This window comes from Ambystoma mexicanum, chromosome 5p, assembly GCF_040938575.1.
Source record: "Ambystoma mexicanum isolate Mex_15411 chromosome 5p, UKY_AmexF1_1, whole genome shotgun sequence".
Lineage (NCBI taxonomy): Eukaryota > Metazoa > Chordata > Amphibia > Caudata > Ambystomatidae > Ambystoma > Ambystoma mexicanum.
In genome coordinates this window covers 852,667,842-852,683,103 of record NC_090930.1, presented here as the reverse complement: position 1 = coordinate 852,683,103, position 15,262 = coordinate 852,667,842, and the positions used below count along the sequence as shown (strand labels likewise).

General features: G+C 45.4%; 1 long non-coding RNA gene across 1 annotated transcript in view; it reads right to left on the bottom strand.

Moving 5' to 3' along the window:
* LOC138481247 (uncharacterized) overlaps positions 1-13,790 on the bottom strand; it is a 360,732-nt gene extending 346,942 nt beyond the window's left edge. The window contains exon 1 of the long non-coding RNA XR_011274208.1: positions 13,707-13,790. This is a non-coding gene — a long non-coding RNA (uncharacterized lncRNA). The remainder of the gene's footprint in view (positions 1-13,706) is intronic.
* Between the last annotated feature and the right edge of the window lie 1,472 nt (positions 13,791-15,262).

Here is a 15,262-nt window from a genome sequence, read left to right as displayed (position 1 = left end):
CATGAGAGTAGGCCCACTAAGGGCATCCTGAAAACCTCTTCCCAGCTAGGACAGTGGGGGTGGGGGGGTACTCAGCCAATTCTGGGAGCAAGGAAGAATCAGAAGACTCTTCCGAGCGCCACAGGACCCAAGAAACTAGGCCCCCACATTCTACCAGCCATTCCCAAGCTCGCATAATCCGGGAGCCTAGAAGACCAGACAGGCACCTCTGGCAGCAGTGCCTCTGAGTCAGAGGATGAGTGGACCAGAGTCACCAGAACCAAAAAAGCCAACAAGGTCAAGAGGGCCTTGCTCAAGGATCCCCTAAAATAAATCAAAGCCATTAGGAGCGTCATCACGCCCTATCATAAGAATGCAAAGTATTCGGTTTGGGAGCACATTGAGCTATTTGAACAAATGATGGGCACTTTCCATTTGAAGGACAGCCAAAGCTGTATTCGATATGTAAAATGGACCTTTTCTCCCGAGTACTCCAGCTTCTTTGCGGGCTGGAGGATCAGAATCGTTCCAGATGGTCCACCTATAGGGTGGCCATCTTGAAACACTTTTCTATTCACAGGAATCCTCAGGAGGCTCGCAAGGCAGCCTACAACTTGCAATGTGGGGAAGATCAGGCCCCACAAGAATTTGTTCAAGAGCTCAAATGTGCCTTTGCGCAGACCACTAGAAGGGTGAGCACTGACAGCAAAGAGTCTGTAAATACTTTCTTCCACGCTCTCCCCAAGTATATCATGACCCAGCTAGTGAGGGACTTTCATGAGAAAAGATCACTAGACTGGGTCATTGAACAAGCCACGTGCATTTATGAGGTGCAAAAGCTAGTGGAAAACAAAAATAATCCCAAAAGCCCTAAAACAACCAACACCCCTGCTGCTGCTAAAGTGGCGGAGGTGAAGGTTGTCCCATTTTAGATTTAGAGATGGGGGGGGCCTAAAAACCTGCCCGCACAGAATCAAAACAACCCCAAACCCAGAAGGCCAATCACAAACAGGGAGCCAGGCAGGCAACCCCACAAATGGGACCCCTAACTCCCCTGACTATATCAGCCCACGCTACAAGGGCAATAGACCCATCCTGGGTTATGTGTGGACTCCTCCAGCTCAAGGGGGGGATCCAACCAGACAGCAGCTAACCCAGGGTACTTCCCTCCTCACTTCCCCTAGGATGGCAGTAATTCCCCAAATACTGGACATAATTTCTTCTCACTGTACCCGCCAAACTTTAACCCCCAAAACAATCCATCCTTCTTTCCCCACTTTCCTGAGCACAGACAGCCCAATCCGGGAGAGGGGAGGCCAAGGGTGGAGGGGTACCCAAACTTTCCTAACCCAGGGTATTTTGGTAGAAGGGATAGCTACTCTCTCTGGGATCAACCCAGCGAAGACATGAGGACCCCGTACCAGCCAGAGCGGGTGTCCCAAATAGAGCGCCAGGTCCAAAACATGGCACAGGATGTGGGTCGCATGCTGAGGGCTCAACAGAACCCTCAGATGAGCATGGCGGCGCAGAATGCCTCAAATCCAGGATCTGGTGCTCCAGAGCAATGACTGGGGAAGAACCCCGATAACCCACCAGTTCCCAGGGAGGAGGTACAGCGGGAAGGCGGTGTAAAGCCTGGGATGAAGCTTCCTTCCCCACTTGTAAAAAGCCCCTGGAAACCCAGGAACCGGAACCAACATCTCCTGCCCCCGACAATATGCCACCCAAGGAGCAGAGGGGGGGTAGGAGAAATAAAGAGCACAAAAAGACCCATTTTGTGGAGGAGGTACAAGTCTTCCAGTTTGAAGGAGAGGGATCCTCAGAGGATCCTGGGAAAGGGATCTTCTCCTTCGGAGATGGGGGAATGGGGGAACTCCTCTGTCAGAAATCTCCTTCCAAAACTTGACCTCGTAGTGAATAAGAATATTCTTCCTACTAATGTAACCCTCTGAATGTAAATAACATGCAGAAGGATCAATTAATCGAAAGATGGAATACCTCCGAGACGTTTTGATGGCTGCAAAGAAAATACTTCAGGTTATTGTAATTGATAACTATAGGCTCAAACAAGGACTAAGTCGATACCCACTAACCTGTGCACTGATATCTGTTAAGCCCAATACTTCCTTACATCTGCTAAGTACACAGTCACTGAGACTACTCTAACAAAATACGAGAGAGGATTTACTAACAAGAACAATAACAAAAGTAAGTATGCAGAAGTAAAAGAGTTAGTCTTACCAAGAGGGTTTTTTGCTGTTAAGGAAGTCCATAGTTTGACGTGAAGTTCTTGAAAAAAAGCACAATCCCAACAAAGCTATTCCCGACGACACGTGTACGCCTTAAGAGTCTCAAAAGGCTGCCCCAACGAAACGCGGACACCTAAGACACACACTTGCAAAGAAGTCTCTAGTCCGTGTGTGAATTCCAAAAACGCCTGATGTCGATGATGGAGCTAGCAGTTCAAATGTTCAGGCAACAATAAGGCGACTTGCTGTACAGCTCCAGAGACGTAACCATGGAAGAAGCAGAAGCAATCCGATGTGCAGTCCGAGTCGATGGCGTGCCGGTGTAGAAACATAGCCGTGGAAAAGACAAAAGCAATCCCAAGTGCGGTCCAAGTCGATGCCGTGCAGGTGTAGAAATGTAGCCGTGGAAAAACAGAAGCAATCCAGGTAACAGTCCGAGTCGTAGCTTGAATATCAGTTCATGGGGGGGGGGACAGAAGTAAATAAAGGCAGAAAGGAAACCAAGGCAAGGCGCAATGACAAGGGCAATCCAAGAATGAGGGCAAGGGTGGACAGGAGACAAGGTAGTACGTAACTTCAAAAGCAAAAGCCAAAACGCTAATCAGAAGCAAAGAGCGTTAGGAGAGGTGGTACTAAGGAGTGATCACATGACCCTGCTGTGGACGTGCTGAACGTTGAATCCTCCCCCTTGGCAACAGAGTACTGAGCTTCCATGGCAACCGCCAGTTCCCGGGAAAAAACCTCCTCCGACAACCCCTAAATTGTACAGTACGTCTATGAAATGGCAATACCTTTCGTGCGCCATGTTTGTAATTTGAAATACCAGATGGGTTTCTGCTGACAAAACCAGGCTTACATGAACGTACGGGATGTACTGAATACTTAGCCATGACAGTACCCTATCCCAAAGATGGACTCCCCTTGCAAGAGGCCCAGAAACCTGCTATCAATCGAGGGGCGTGTATGTTAACAGTAGGCTCCACGTACGATCCTCGGGTCCATACCCTTTCCAATCCACCAGATACATTCGTACCCCCCGTGAGACCTTGGTGTCCAAAATATCTTGTACTTCAAACTCTTCCTCTCCTTGAATCTGAACAGGAAGAGGTCGTGTAGACATTCTAGTGTCAGGATGGAAAGGTTTGAGCAATGACACGTAGAAGACCGGATGCACTCTCCATTTCACGGGAAGAAACAAACGTACTGCCACTGGGTTGATTACTGCGGAAATCTCATAATGACCGATGTTTCTAGGCAACAAAGCTTTCCAACCAAGAATGTGCAGGTTCTTATTGGACAACCACGCCTTCATGCCCACAGTGTAAGCAAGGGCAGCAGAGCGATGACCGTCAGCATAATGCTTGGCACGTTCTTGAGCCTGCTCCAGATGTGCTCTAACCCCTTTCTGGGTGGACATCAAACGAGAGAGACAAGAGGCCGCAGCCGGACTCCTAGCCGGTAATACTGGGGAAATTGGCAAGGACTTAGGAATGGGTCCGTAAAGGGCAAAGAACAGAGAAACTTTAGTAGAGGAATGAAGGGAGTTGTTATAGGCAAATTGAAAACTGAAAGCCAGGTTTCTTGATACTGATGGGTCAGACACCTCAAATATTGTTCCATGGTTGCATTTAAGCGTTCAGTCTGCCCATCAGTCTGAGGGTGATATGAACTAGAGTACCTATCATCGATATCAAACGAAGATGTAAGAGATCTCCAGAATCGCGATGTAAATTGCAACCCCCTGTCAGTCATAATAATAGAGGGGAGACCAAAAAAGCGAAACACATGTTTGGAGAACAAATCCGCCAGAACGGGAGAAGAAGGTAAGCCCTGACAAGGGACAAACAGGGCTACTTTGGTCAGATAGTCAATGACCACCCAAATGGTGTCATAACCAAATGGCAATTCCACAACAAAATCCATAGAAATCATATCCCAGGGTTGATCTGGTATTGGCATAGACTGAAGTAACCCGACTGGTTTAGCAGGAGTGTGTTTGCATTGTGCACAGACGGAGCAAGCTGCAATAAAGTCAGTGACGTCCTTTTGCATGGAAGACCACCAACACCAGCGATGTAGAAGGTCCAGAGTCTTCTTAACACCGGGATGTGCTGCTATCCTGGAGTCGTGGCACCACTGCATAGCTTTGTGACGTGATGCACCATCCGGTATATAGAGCAAGCCATGAGCATAAGGCAGAGAGTGTATGACTTCCAAACTTAACTGCTCAATCTCTTGTGGATTCTTGGCTACCCAGTTTTGCAAGGCTGATCTTAAAGTGGGCTGTAAAGTACAGCTGCAAAACACCTGATGAGGTAACAACAGCGGACCCCCTATGTCTTTGGGTGGTGAAGTCCCATGTATCCATGATAATGCATCTGCTTTAGTGTGAAGGGGACCTGGCCGGTAGGTGATAGTGAAATTTAACATTGAAAAGAATTCATGCCATCGGGCGTGACGTGCTGTGGTGCACTTTACTGATTGCAACGCCAACAAGTTCCTATGATCTGTGATTACTTGGACCGGAAGAACAGTACCTAATAGATGATGACACTATGTTTTAAAAGCGTCCCTAACTTCTAACAGTTCCTTTTCTGTGATTATATAATTCTTTTCATACGGGGTCAGTTTCCTAGAATGAAAAGCAACCTGGTGCAGACCACTAGCCTCTGGACATTCCTTTGACAAAATTGCTCCAAGAGCGACATCCGAAGCATCAGCTTCCACAATAAATGGAAGAGAGGGATTCTGGTGTTGAAGAACCGGAGCGGAGGTAAAAGCGATTTTCAGTGTGGCAAACGCCTGAGTAGCCTCTTCGTCCCATTGAAAGCTTCTTTTGTTACTCGTGAGGGCAGTCAATGGGGCAACAATGGCGGAGAAGTCTTTAATGAATCTTCTATAAAAGTTTGAGAAACCCAGAAATGACTGGAGGGACTTCAAAGAATTGGCTATGGGCCAGTCTAAAACTGCCTTTACCTTGGACTGACTCATTTGTACACCTTTGCTTGTAATATCATATCCAAGAAATTCTACTTCGCTGGTATGAAAGACACACTTTTCTAATTTAGCAAAGAGTTTGTTTTCTAGTAACCTTTGTAAAACCTGGGAAACATGCTGCACATGTGATTCATAGGAAGGAGAGTAAATCAATATGTCATCCAAATAGACGACCAAAAATTGATCCATCATATCATGAAAAACATTGTTTATAAAAAACTGAAACGTCGCAGGTGCATTACATAAACCGAATGGCATTGCTAAATATTCAAACAAACCATATTTAGTCTTGAAGGCAGTTTTCTATTCATCACCATCACGAATCCTAACCAGATTATAGGCTCCTCTTAAATCGAGTTTTGCGAATATAACAGAAGACCCCAATTGGTCCAGCAAAACTGAAACAAGAGGTATGTGATATTGGTCACATTTAGTAACAGCATTAAGAGCCCTACAATCGATACATGGACGAAGATCCTCTTCTTTTTTAGGGATAAAAAATAATGGAGAGGCTGCTGGAGATCGTGATGGGCGAATAAAACCAGATGCTAAGGCCTTATCAATGTATTCCTTAAGAATCCCATCTTCTTTCTGGTTAAGAGAATAAATCCTACCAGACGGGATCTTGGCTCCAGGAATGAGGTCAATGGGACAATCGAATGGGCGATGAGGAGGAAGAACCTCACTTCCCCCTTTGTCAAAGACATCATAATACTCAGATAACTCCTTGGGCAGAATACCCGAAATTACTGCCCCAATAGTGGGTGCTGAATCCAATAGTGGACGACAAGGATTGTTGGTCTGATTCAAAACAATACCACAATTCCCTTCACAATATTCGGACAAAAACTCGATGTTACCAGAACGCCAGTCAATAAATGGATTGTGTAACTTGAGCCATGGAATTCTGAGGATGAGTCTAAAGTGAGGGGCTGAAATGAGATCGAAAGAGATTGTCTCAGTGTGCCCTTGCATAGACTCCATGAGCAGGTCTATTGTCTGTTCGGTCACTAAACCTGATACTAGAGTAGTGCCAACCACAGCATTAACCAGCACGGGTTCCTTCTTCTGAATGATAGATAGTGACAGTTCTTTAGCATACGTGATATCAATGTAGTTCCCAGTGGCCCCGGAGTCTAATACCGCCATGGCTGAGATGGAACCTCCAGTAGGAAGAAGAAAGGCCACATCAACTGTGAATGGTAAGACCATCTGTGAGTCCATGGGAGAAGTGTAGCCCGGCAATTGGACTCCTCTTATTGCTGAGCTTTCAAGTTTCCCAACTCCTTAGTGGGTTTCATTGGACAAGCTTTCAATAAATGTTCTTGGAAACCACAATAGAAGCACAGATTGTTCTTTTTTCTGTGTTCACGCTCCTCTGGAGACAAAGGACCCCATGTGGCTGCCCCCACCTGCATGGGTTCCGGGGTTCCCAATGCTGGCGCAGGTATTAAAGAAGAGGTAAGAGGAGATCCTCTCTTCTCTCCCGTTCTGGCAGCTTTCCAGGCATATATCTGCAAGACTAGGTCCAACAATTCTGGAAATGTGCTTGGGACAACAGGAAGCATAGCCAGGGTATCTTTCAATGAATTGGACAATCCCTTGTAGAAGAGAGAGGCCTTATCATCAGGCCACCGAGTTTCAGCAGTAAACTGATTAAATTTAGCCAAATAAGCTAAAAAGGATAAGTCGCCCTGGTGTATGTTCAATAACTCAAGTTCCATAGCTTGACTCTTATAACGGGTATCAAATACTTTACTCATAGCCTCAATTAGGGTGTTGCAGTCAAACAATAAAGGACTACCCCCTTCAAGTAGAGGGTTGGCCCAAGCTGCTGCTGTTCCTCCAAGATGGGAAAATAGGAATGCAGCTTTAGTAGTAGAATCAGGGAAAGAGCCTGGTCGACACAAGAAGTGTAGGCGACATTGATTCAGAAAAGTCCTATAATGTTTAGGATCCCCATGGAACCTCTCTGGAGGTGCCAGTGGAAATTGGGATGCAACATATATGGGGCCTGCATCAGCTTGGGGTGGTCCGGTAGCCAAAGTGCTAGGGACTGGCTGTGCAGCAGGGATTTGCACTGTATTTTGTAAAGCAACTATCTGTTGCTGAGTAGCGGCATGAGAAGAGGCCATGTCAGAACGGAGGTCTGCCACCAGTTTCAATATGCTAGCCAATGTCTCATTAGGGTCCATTTTGTAAGGCTTCTGATTTTGTCAGAAATCTCCTTCCAAAACTTGACCTCGTAGTGAAGAAGAATTCTTCCTACTAATGTAAACCTCTGAATATAAATAATAAAATGCTGAAGGATCAATTAATCGAAATATGGAATACCTCCGAGACGTTTTGATGGCTGTAAAGAAAATATTTCAGGTTAGTGTAATTGATAACTATAGGCTCAAACAAGGACTAAGTCGAAAACCCACTAACCTGTGCACTGATATCTGTTAAGCCCAATACTTCCTTACATCTGCTAAGTACACAGTCACTGAGACTACTCTAACAAAATATGAGAGAGGATTTACTAACAAGAATAATAGCAAAAGTAAGTATGCAGAAGTAAAAGAGTTAGTCTTACCAAGAGGGTTTTTTGCTGTTAAGGAAGTCCATAGTTTGACGTGAAGTTTGTGAAAAATACCACAATTCCAACAAGGCTATTCCTGACGACACGCGTACGCCTTAAGAGTCTCAAAAGGCTGCCCCGATGAAACGCGGACTCCTAAGACACACACTTGCAAGGAAGTCTAGTCCATGGGTGAATTCCAAAAACGCCTGATGTCGATGAGGGAGCTAGCAGTTCAAATGTTCAGGCAATAATAAGGCGACTTGCTGTGCAGCTCCAGAGACCTAACCATGGAAGAAGCAGAAGCAATCCGATGTGCGGTCCGAGTCGATGCTGTGCCAGTGTGGAAGCATAGCCGTGGAAAAGATAGAAGCAAACCAGGTAACAGTCCGAGTCGTAGCTTGAATATCAGTTCATGGGGGGAACAGAAGTAAATAAAGGCAGAAAGAAAACCAAGACAAGGCGCAATGACAAGGGCAATCCAAGAATGAGGCCAAGGGAGGACAGGAGACAAGGTAGTATGTAACTTCAAAAGCGAAAGCCAAAACGCTAATCAGAAGCAAAGAGCATTAGGAGAGGCGGTACGAAGTAGGAGTGATCACATGACCCTGCTGTGGACGTGCTGAACGTTGAATCCTCCACCTTGGCAACAGAGTACTGAGCTTCCATGGCAACCTCCAGTTTCCGGGAAAAAACCTATGTAAAGTCTATGAAATGGCAATACCTTTCATGCGCCATGTTTGTAATTTGAAATACCAGATGGGTTTCTGCTGACAAAACCAGGCTTACGTGAACGTATGGGATGTACAGAATACTTAGCCATGACATCCTCACAAAGAAAAATGGGTCCCAAAGGATCCATATCCAGACTGGGTAGATGTGGGGACTGAGTTAGCACCGCTCCTCATGAAACCCCAGAATCATCAGCAGGAAAATCCCCTGGTTCAAACCCATCCTGGTGACTACCTCCAAAAAGGGGGTTGGGTGGTGGCCCAGAACCAGGGGAACCTAAAACTTCCCCATATCTAGCCGTCACCTTTTTCTTTCAGATTCCCAAGACTCCACACAGAATCCTGCCCAAATCACCTTCCCGTCAGTGTCCAAAACCAAGAAACTAACCCACCAGTTGTCCAAAAATGTACATTATCTTTGCCCCCTTGAGGAAAAAGAGGGAAGATTTTATGCCCCGGTCCAAATACAGGTGCAATGTACAATTTTGGCACTGCTGGACACTGGATCCCAAGCTACCCTTCTGTCAAAAAGCGTCTTTGATCAACTGAATGCGGGAAGGGGGGAGAAATACCAAATTCCTCTCACCCCTCTTCCTGGACAACTTCAGAACTTCGACAGGAAGGAAATGCCCATCTAGGGGACTGCGGATTTGGACATTAAAATAGGGCGACACAAGGTGAAGCACCCGGTCATAATTGTGACTCCAGAGGCCACCCCTTGTTTACTAGGGAATGACATCCTGCGAAGGTTGTCACCCCTCATAGATTGTGTAAACAAGGTCCTCTGGACACAAACTAGCCGACCAATAAAATTGAAACAGTGTCAACCATGTTAGTTTAAACGGCACATGCCACATGGTTCAACAAAAACCTGACCAAATAGAATTTCACTTCCAGAATAATGAAATCCCAGACGTGACAGTAATTGCAGTAGGACAACAGACTGGTGATGGGGGGGTCCTCTATTTCTGAAAATCAACCTTCTCTGAAATTCTTTACAAATTCACAATAACAAAATCCCACTCCTATAGTCCAGAAAGATGAGAAATCAGCTCAAAGCCTGGCTGATATTCAGAAAATTGGAGAGCAGTTGTTCATCCCTATTCTGTTAAATGAAGGGAAGGACTCTGTTCTCACCCGAGTGTGTGTGACCAACGGTAAGAGCTTCATCAGCGAAGCGATGTTCCGCAAACTCCCAAAAGATCCAGCCATTCCCACATTTAAACTGTTAGACACATGGGAAATGGACCTGGAAGCACCCAATTCCAAACATCTCCTGCCTAGCAGGTGTATGCTCAGAATTTCCATAGGCAACAAGAGCATAGTCCATAATTGTTGGGTTGTCCGAGATGTCCCTGCCGCATTTTACTTGGACCTAATAAACTTCAAAGCTTGGTCCCAATTAGCGGGTAATCCCATGGGCTTTGATGACCCCGAGAAAGCATTTAGGTCAGCTCAACTGCTGTTTTATGCAGTTGAAATTCAGATTGGAGAGGAAGTCACCATCCCAGAACGGACCCGACAAGTCACACTGGAAGTGAAAGTTAAAAGGACAGAAATTGAAAAACCCTGACGCCTACATTCATCTTAATGCTCATTTCCAACAGCAAGGGTTGGGGTTAAAACCAACACCACTAATCAACATAGAACATGACACCATCCCAATAGAGGCGGATAACAGCGACTTAAAGAGTATCACTCTAGCCGCAGGCACCATTATTGGAATGGCGGTTGATGACCGTCATTTTTCCATAGATTTAAGTAATGAACTGTTAGGACCAATCCCCAAGGACTGTTTTGACAGTGATAGTGACGATGACAACACCAGACAGGATCTTCACCCGGCATGGAGGGAATTTACTGGTGTACACTTCCTGCTCTTATGGTAAGGAAGATGTGACCTGTGACTTCAGGAGGGATGAGGTGATTCTCCAGGTCCATGAGGACTGCCTTCCCCACCTGAAGCCACCAGTCCAAATCAGCACTTTGACCAGGGACGTCTCCACCGAGCTGGAGGAGGCCGCTGAGATAGCAAAACCAGAAGTCTTTCCAAGCTTCAGGCAGATGGTTGAAGAGAGAGTCAACCTAGCTGATGCCTGTGAAGCCATGGAGCAAAAGCAACAATTGAAATTGTGGCCGGCGTAGGGAAAGTTTTCTTAGATTTCAAGATCTCTTTGCGGTGGACTCATATGACTGTGGTCGCACCGACATCCACACAACAACAATTCCCATGGACCCTGGCATGACTCCAGTGTTTGTCAAGAAATACTGCTTGCCTCTCGCATCAATGGAGTCCCTTACTGAAATAATTAAAAACCTTGAGTCCCGTGGGATAATTCGTCCAGTCCACAGCACCTTCAATAATCCGGTGCTGTGGATTTTGAAGTCAAACGGCCAGTGGAGACTCTGTGCCGACCTAAGGGAGCTCAATAAACGGGTCCATATTTCCCGATGGCCTCTTCCCTACATTGACCAAGGGCTGGCCCAGATCCAGGAGTCACAAGTATTCATTGCAATAGACCTGACCAATCAGTACTGGACTGTACCTGTCAGTAGGGAGAACCAATACAAGCAGGCTTTCACCTTCGGGGGGGCAGCAGTACACATGGACCCGGACTCCCTTTGGATACATCAACTCTGGCAATGAATTCAACATTTTTCTACACAAGGCCATGCCCGACCTGGGTGAAAGGGGTAACCTGGCCTATGTAGATGATGTTTTAGTCAAAAGCTCAAATGTGTGGAGGAACACATAGCGGAGATCCGTTATGTTCTGACACAGTTGAGGGCTGCCGGAGCAAAACTCTCGTTTCAAATGGCACAGTGGTGCAGAACCCGTGTCAATTTCTTGGGGCATGAGATTACTCCTCAGGGTCTCTGTCCCCAGGAAAAGAAAGTGGAAGCACTTCAGAAATTAAAAGACCCCACAACTCTGCGGGAACTAAGGAGCCTCCTTGGACTAACCAATTACAGTAGAAAGTTCATTGAGGACTACGTGGAGATCACAAGACCCCTGATCCATCTTTTGAAGAGGGGGGTCAAGTGGGAGTGGGGTCCAGAACAAGCCGAGACAGTAGGACAACTCAAAAGAAGCCTTTCACAAGTAAACAAATAGTAACCACACTATTTGCTTTGAATATACACCCAAAAGTATCATTTCTGTGCTGCAGTGTTTTTGCTCATTATTACTCCTTATGATTAAAGAGATTGCTTAGTGTGACATCACCCCATTGGAGATTATCGCATAACCATTAAAAATAGTGTGATTATATTGTGAATGTATATAAATAAATATTTTAATTTTGCAATCCAGCCTGATTCCTGGGTCAGTGTGACCGGAGGGATTCAAAGAGAGGGGCGTGATATAAGTGGTACATCATTCAGAATAAAAGAACTTATAGACACACATAAATAATTAAGGGTTTCAGTTGTGCATCCCATGCTAGGCATTGACTTAGCTGAAGTGCCAGATTTAAATCACTTACATCCCTAACCCTCTCCAGTTTTTGTAAATAATTCAAAAGGAACTGCTCCTGTCCCTTGTTTGGTGCATATATTACATATCGCTTTATCTTTAGTGGTCCCCTTCACTGTACAGCTGAGATCTTATGTATTAAGATTGCTACTCCTGCCCGCTTCCTTACATCGCAATCTAGCTTGATCCTGACTTACCAAATGAGCCTCCTGCAGTGCTACCACATCGGCCCTCTCTCACCTCAATTCCCTCAGCAATTGAATTTGTTTATTCAGGGTGTTAAGGGCCCTCACATTCATCAAACGAAAAATTATTGATGAAAGACCTGTTCCCTCCAAACGAGGTAGGAACCTCTTCCTTTATGCTTTATTATATAAAAAATATATTTTGATAATTAACCTGCATACTTTATGAATATTAATACACAAATAATTTTCACATCCCTCTCTTTCAAATAAATACATCATCTGACAACAGTTCTCAACATTGCATGCTCCACAGGAGGAAAACATCAACATAGTTGATAAATAACCACAATTCGGTACTGTTTGCAGCTTGGTATCACACTCCAAGTAATAACACACTGATGAGACCCGAGTTCCTTCTGTGTGATGCTGGTGCGTGACCCCTCACTATGCGTTTCGGGGCTACCTGCCCCTTCTTCAGGTGTAGCTGTTACCACTGAGTAACCTGCAAAAATTACATCTACATCAGAATATCTTAAATAATATCAAATATTGTGCAGCGTTAATTACTATATGGAGGAAAGTTACACTGACCTTAGTCTTAACTTTTTCCCACTATATCCCTTTTATTTTGAATGGATCCGTTATTCTCACTAAAAAGCTGAAAGACATTAGGCCTCATTACAACCCTAGCGGTAGCCGTGCCTGTAAAACAGACATGGCTGCCGCCTGAGTTGCATTTTTTGCTGCGCCCAGAAATGGGCAATTACCAGGTCATTACGGCCTTGCCGGACCTGGTATTTGCCCATTCCTGGGCGCCGGAAAAAATATTTCCCCATTCCCATTTGAGCCCCATAGGGCTCAATGGGAATGGGAAAGCCGGATGCACAGGCACTGTTATCATCGGTGCTTGTGCATCCGAAATACTGTGCTCGCAGGTGCCTTTCATTCCGCCAAGTCAGACCTGACGGAATGAAAGGCACCCGCAAGCACAACTCAGAGTTTGCCGGTCCGGATACAACGGTACCGGTAAGCTTACCGGTACCGTTGTATCCGGACCGGCAAACTCGTAATGAGGCCCATTGAGTGTCACCCTCAACAATTCATAGCTCTCAACTCACCCGCTTTTGGCGGGTGTCACCCGCCTTGAAAGCAGACGAATAACCCGCCAAGTCCCTCATATGCCCATTCATTTCTATGGGCCTCTCACCTGCCAAAAAGAAAATCGGGTGTTTGCACCCGCCTTGGTGACAAAAAAGGTTGGGAACTATGGCAATTATGCTGCCATGTCATGATATATTGTTTCTAAAAATATAATTCTAATGACCCAAAATCCACAGTATAGCCTACCTTGAAAGCCCAAAGTTGTGCACTTAATTCTTCAAGTGCATTAGTCTGGAAGCTATCTTCATAATAGCTTGTGGTATCTCAGTCTACAAAGAAATTCCAAAAGATGGGATCAAGTTAGGCTCTGATCCCCTCGCAGTGCTCTCTAGAGATTGCATAAACATATAATCCACAGTTTACCTTCGTAGTTAGTAGCGGGAAACGGGACTGGTTGAATGAAAACAGCCTCCCGTCCCGCATCCTGTTAAATATGCTTCCTGTCAGTGTCATGTGACCACAATTGGGTCACGCAGATCGCTGCGAGACCACATGGTCCCATTGTTTCGAGGTCCAGTTCTAATCGTATCATGTGACCTCAATGCAGTCACCTGATGAGGCAGTGCGGTCACATTGTGACAAAAATTAGAGTTAGTAATCGCCTAATAATCACGATCGCATGGTCACATTGTTACAAAGTTTTATTCCTGGTAGTATCATGTGACCTCAGTGCGGTCACGTGATAATGCAGTGTAATCACATTTTAACATTAGTTGGAATTGGTAATATCAAGCTCTACTTGGTCCTCATGAGAAGACTCAATGTTACATAAACACACTAAACAATGTGACATGCCACTATACATTTTATTCGAAATAGTGATCATAATCACGTGACTATATCACGTGCTTCCATAGTACATGGAAATACCAGTTAGGCAAAAGTTATTCCTTAGATTACTGGTAGTATGTCCCATCAGTAGTACGGAATTAACGCCTGTAAAACTGCAGCCAATGGAGCATATATTTTCCTGCTTTTGAAGTAGCTAAATTAATAAATCTGGGGTAATACTATCAATGCCAAAGGCAAACAAAATCCATTCGTAATATCTGAACGTTTTAGCTTCAGGCACAGTGTGGCTGCAGTTGAAACTAATCCGCCATTATTATCATGGTGTGTACTGTTTACATGCGACACTGCAGCAGCCAGTGGACCTTTTTAAGAGAAGCATTGAATTATCCTATTTTGTGCAGTAATGTAAACCATTGCTGTGTGGTATTTTGTTCTTTAATGGGAATTATCTAGGGAGTCATTTTATCAATAGAGGTAACCCTGCAGAGTAGATAATACAGCCAGTCAGAATATTCAATTCTCTGTGCAGTACATAGCTCTCAACCATTTGTGTTGCAAAGGCGGGTGAAATCACCCGATTTATTTTTGGCGGGTGAGAGGCCCATTGGAATTAATGGGCGTGCAGGGGGCTTGGCGGGTGACTCAGCCCTTTACAAGGCGGGTGAGACCCGCCAAAAGCGTGTGAGTTGAGAGCTATGGCAGTATGTTATCGCCACCAGTAATTGCCAAGTATGTCTGACGACGGATAGACTCTCCCATATGCCAGAATGTACAGGGACCTATACTCCTTGCGATGCAACGGAACACTGCAGTAAGTGTAACTGTTTTATTTCAAGAACAATGACTGCTGTCAGGCATGCATAAAGGATCTCCCTTCTCGGAGCCAACCTCCTCGCGGCTCATGCCCCCACCAGAGGCGTTGCCAGACCTAAGGATTTACAGCAGGAGCCAGAGCCATGCCACCCACTCCCCCCTTAAACTTGAGTGATAAGTTGGCTGTTACATGGTAAAAGTGAAGGTAATAACGTTTATTGGCACTTTACTGGACTGGCAAACTACAAGTTTGCCGGTAGGGATGGAGGATTTACCTCCAGCTACTAGCTGGAGAAAAATCCTACACCCTACCA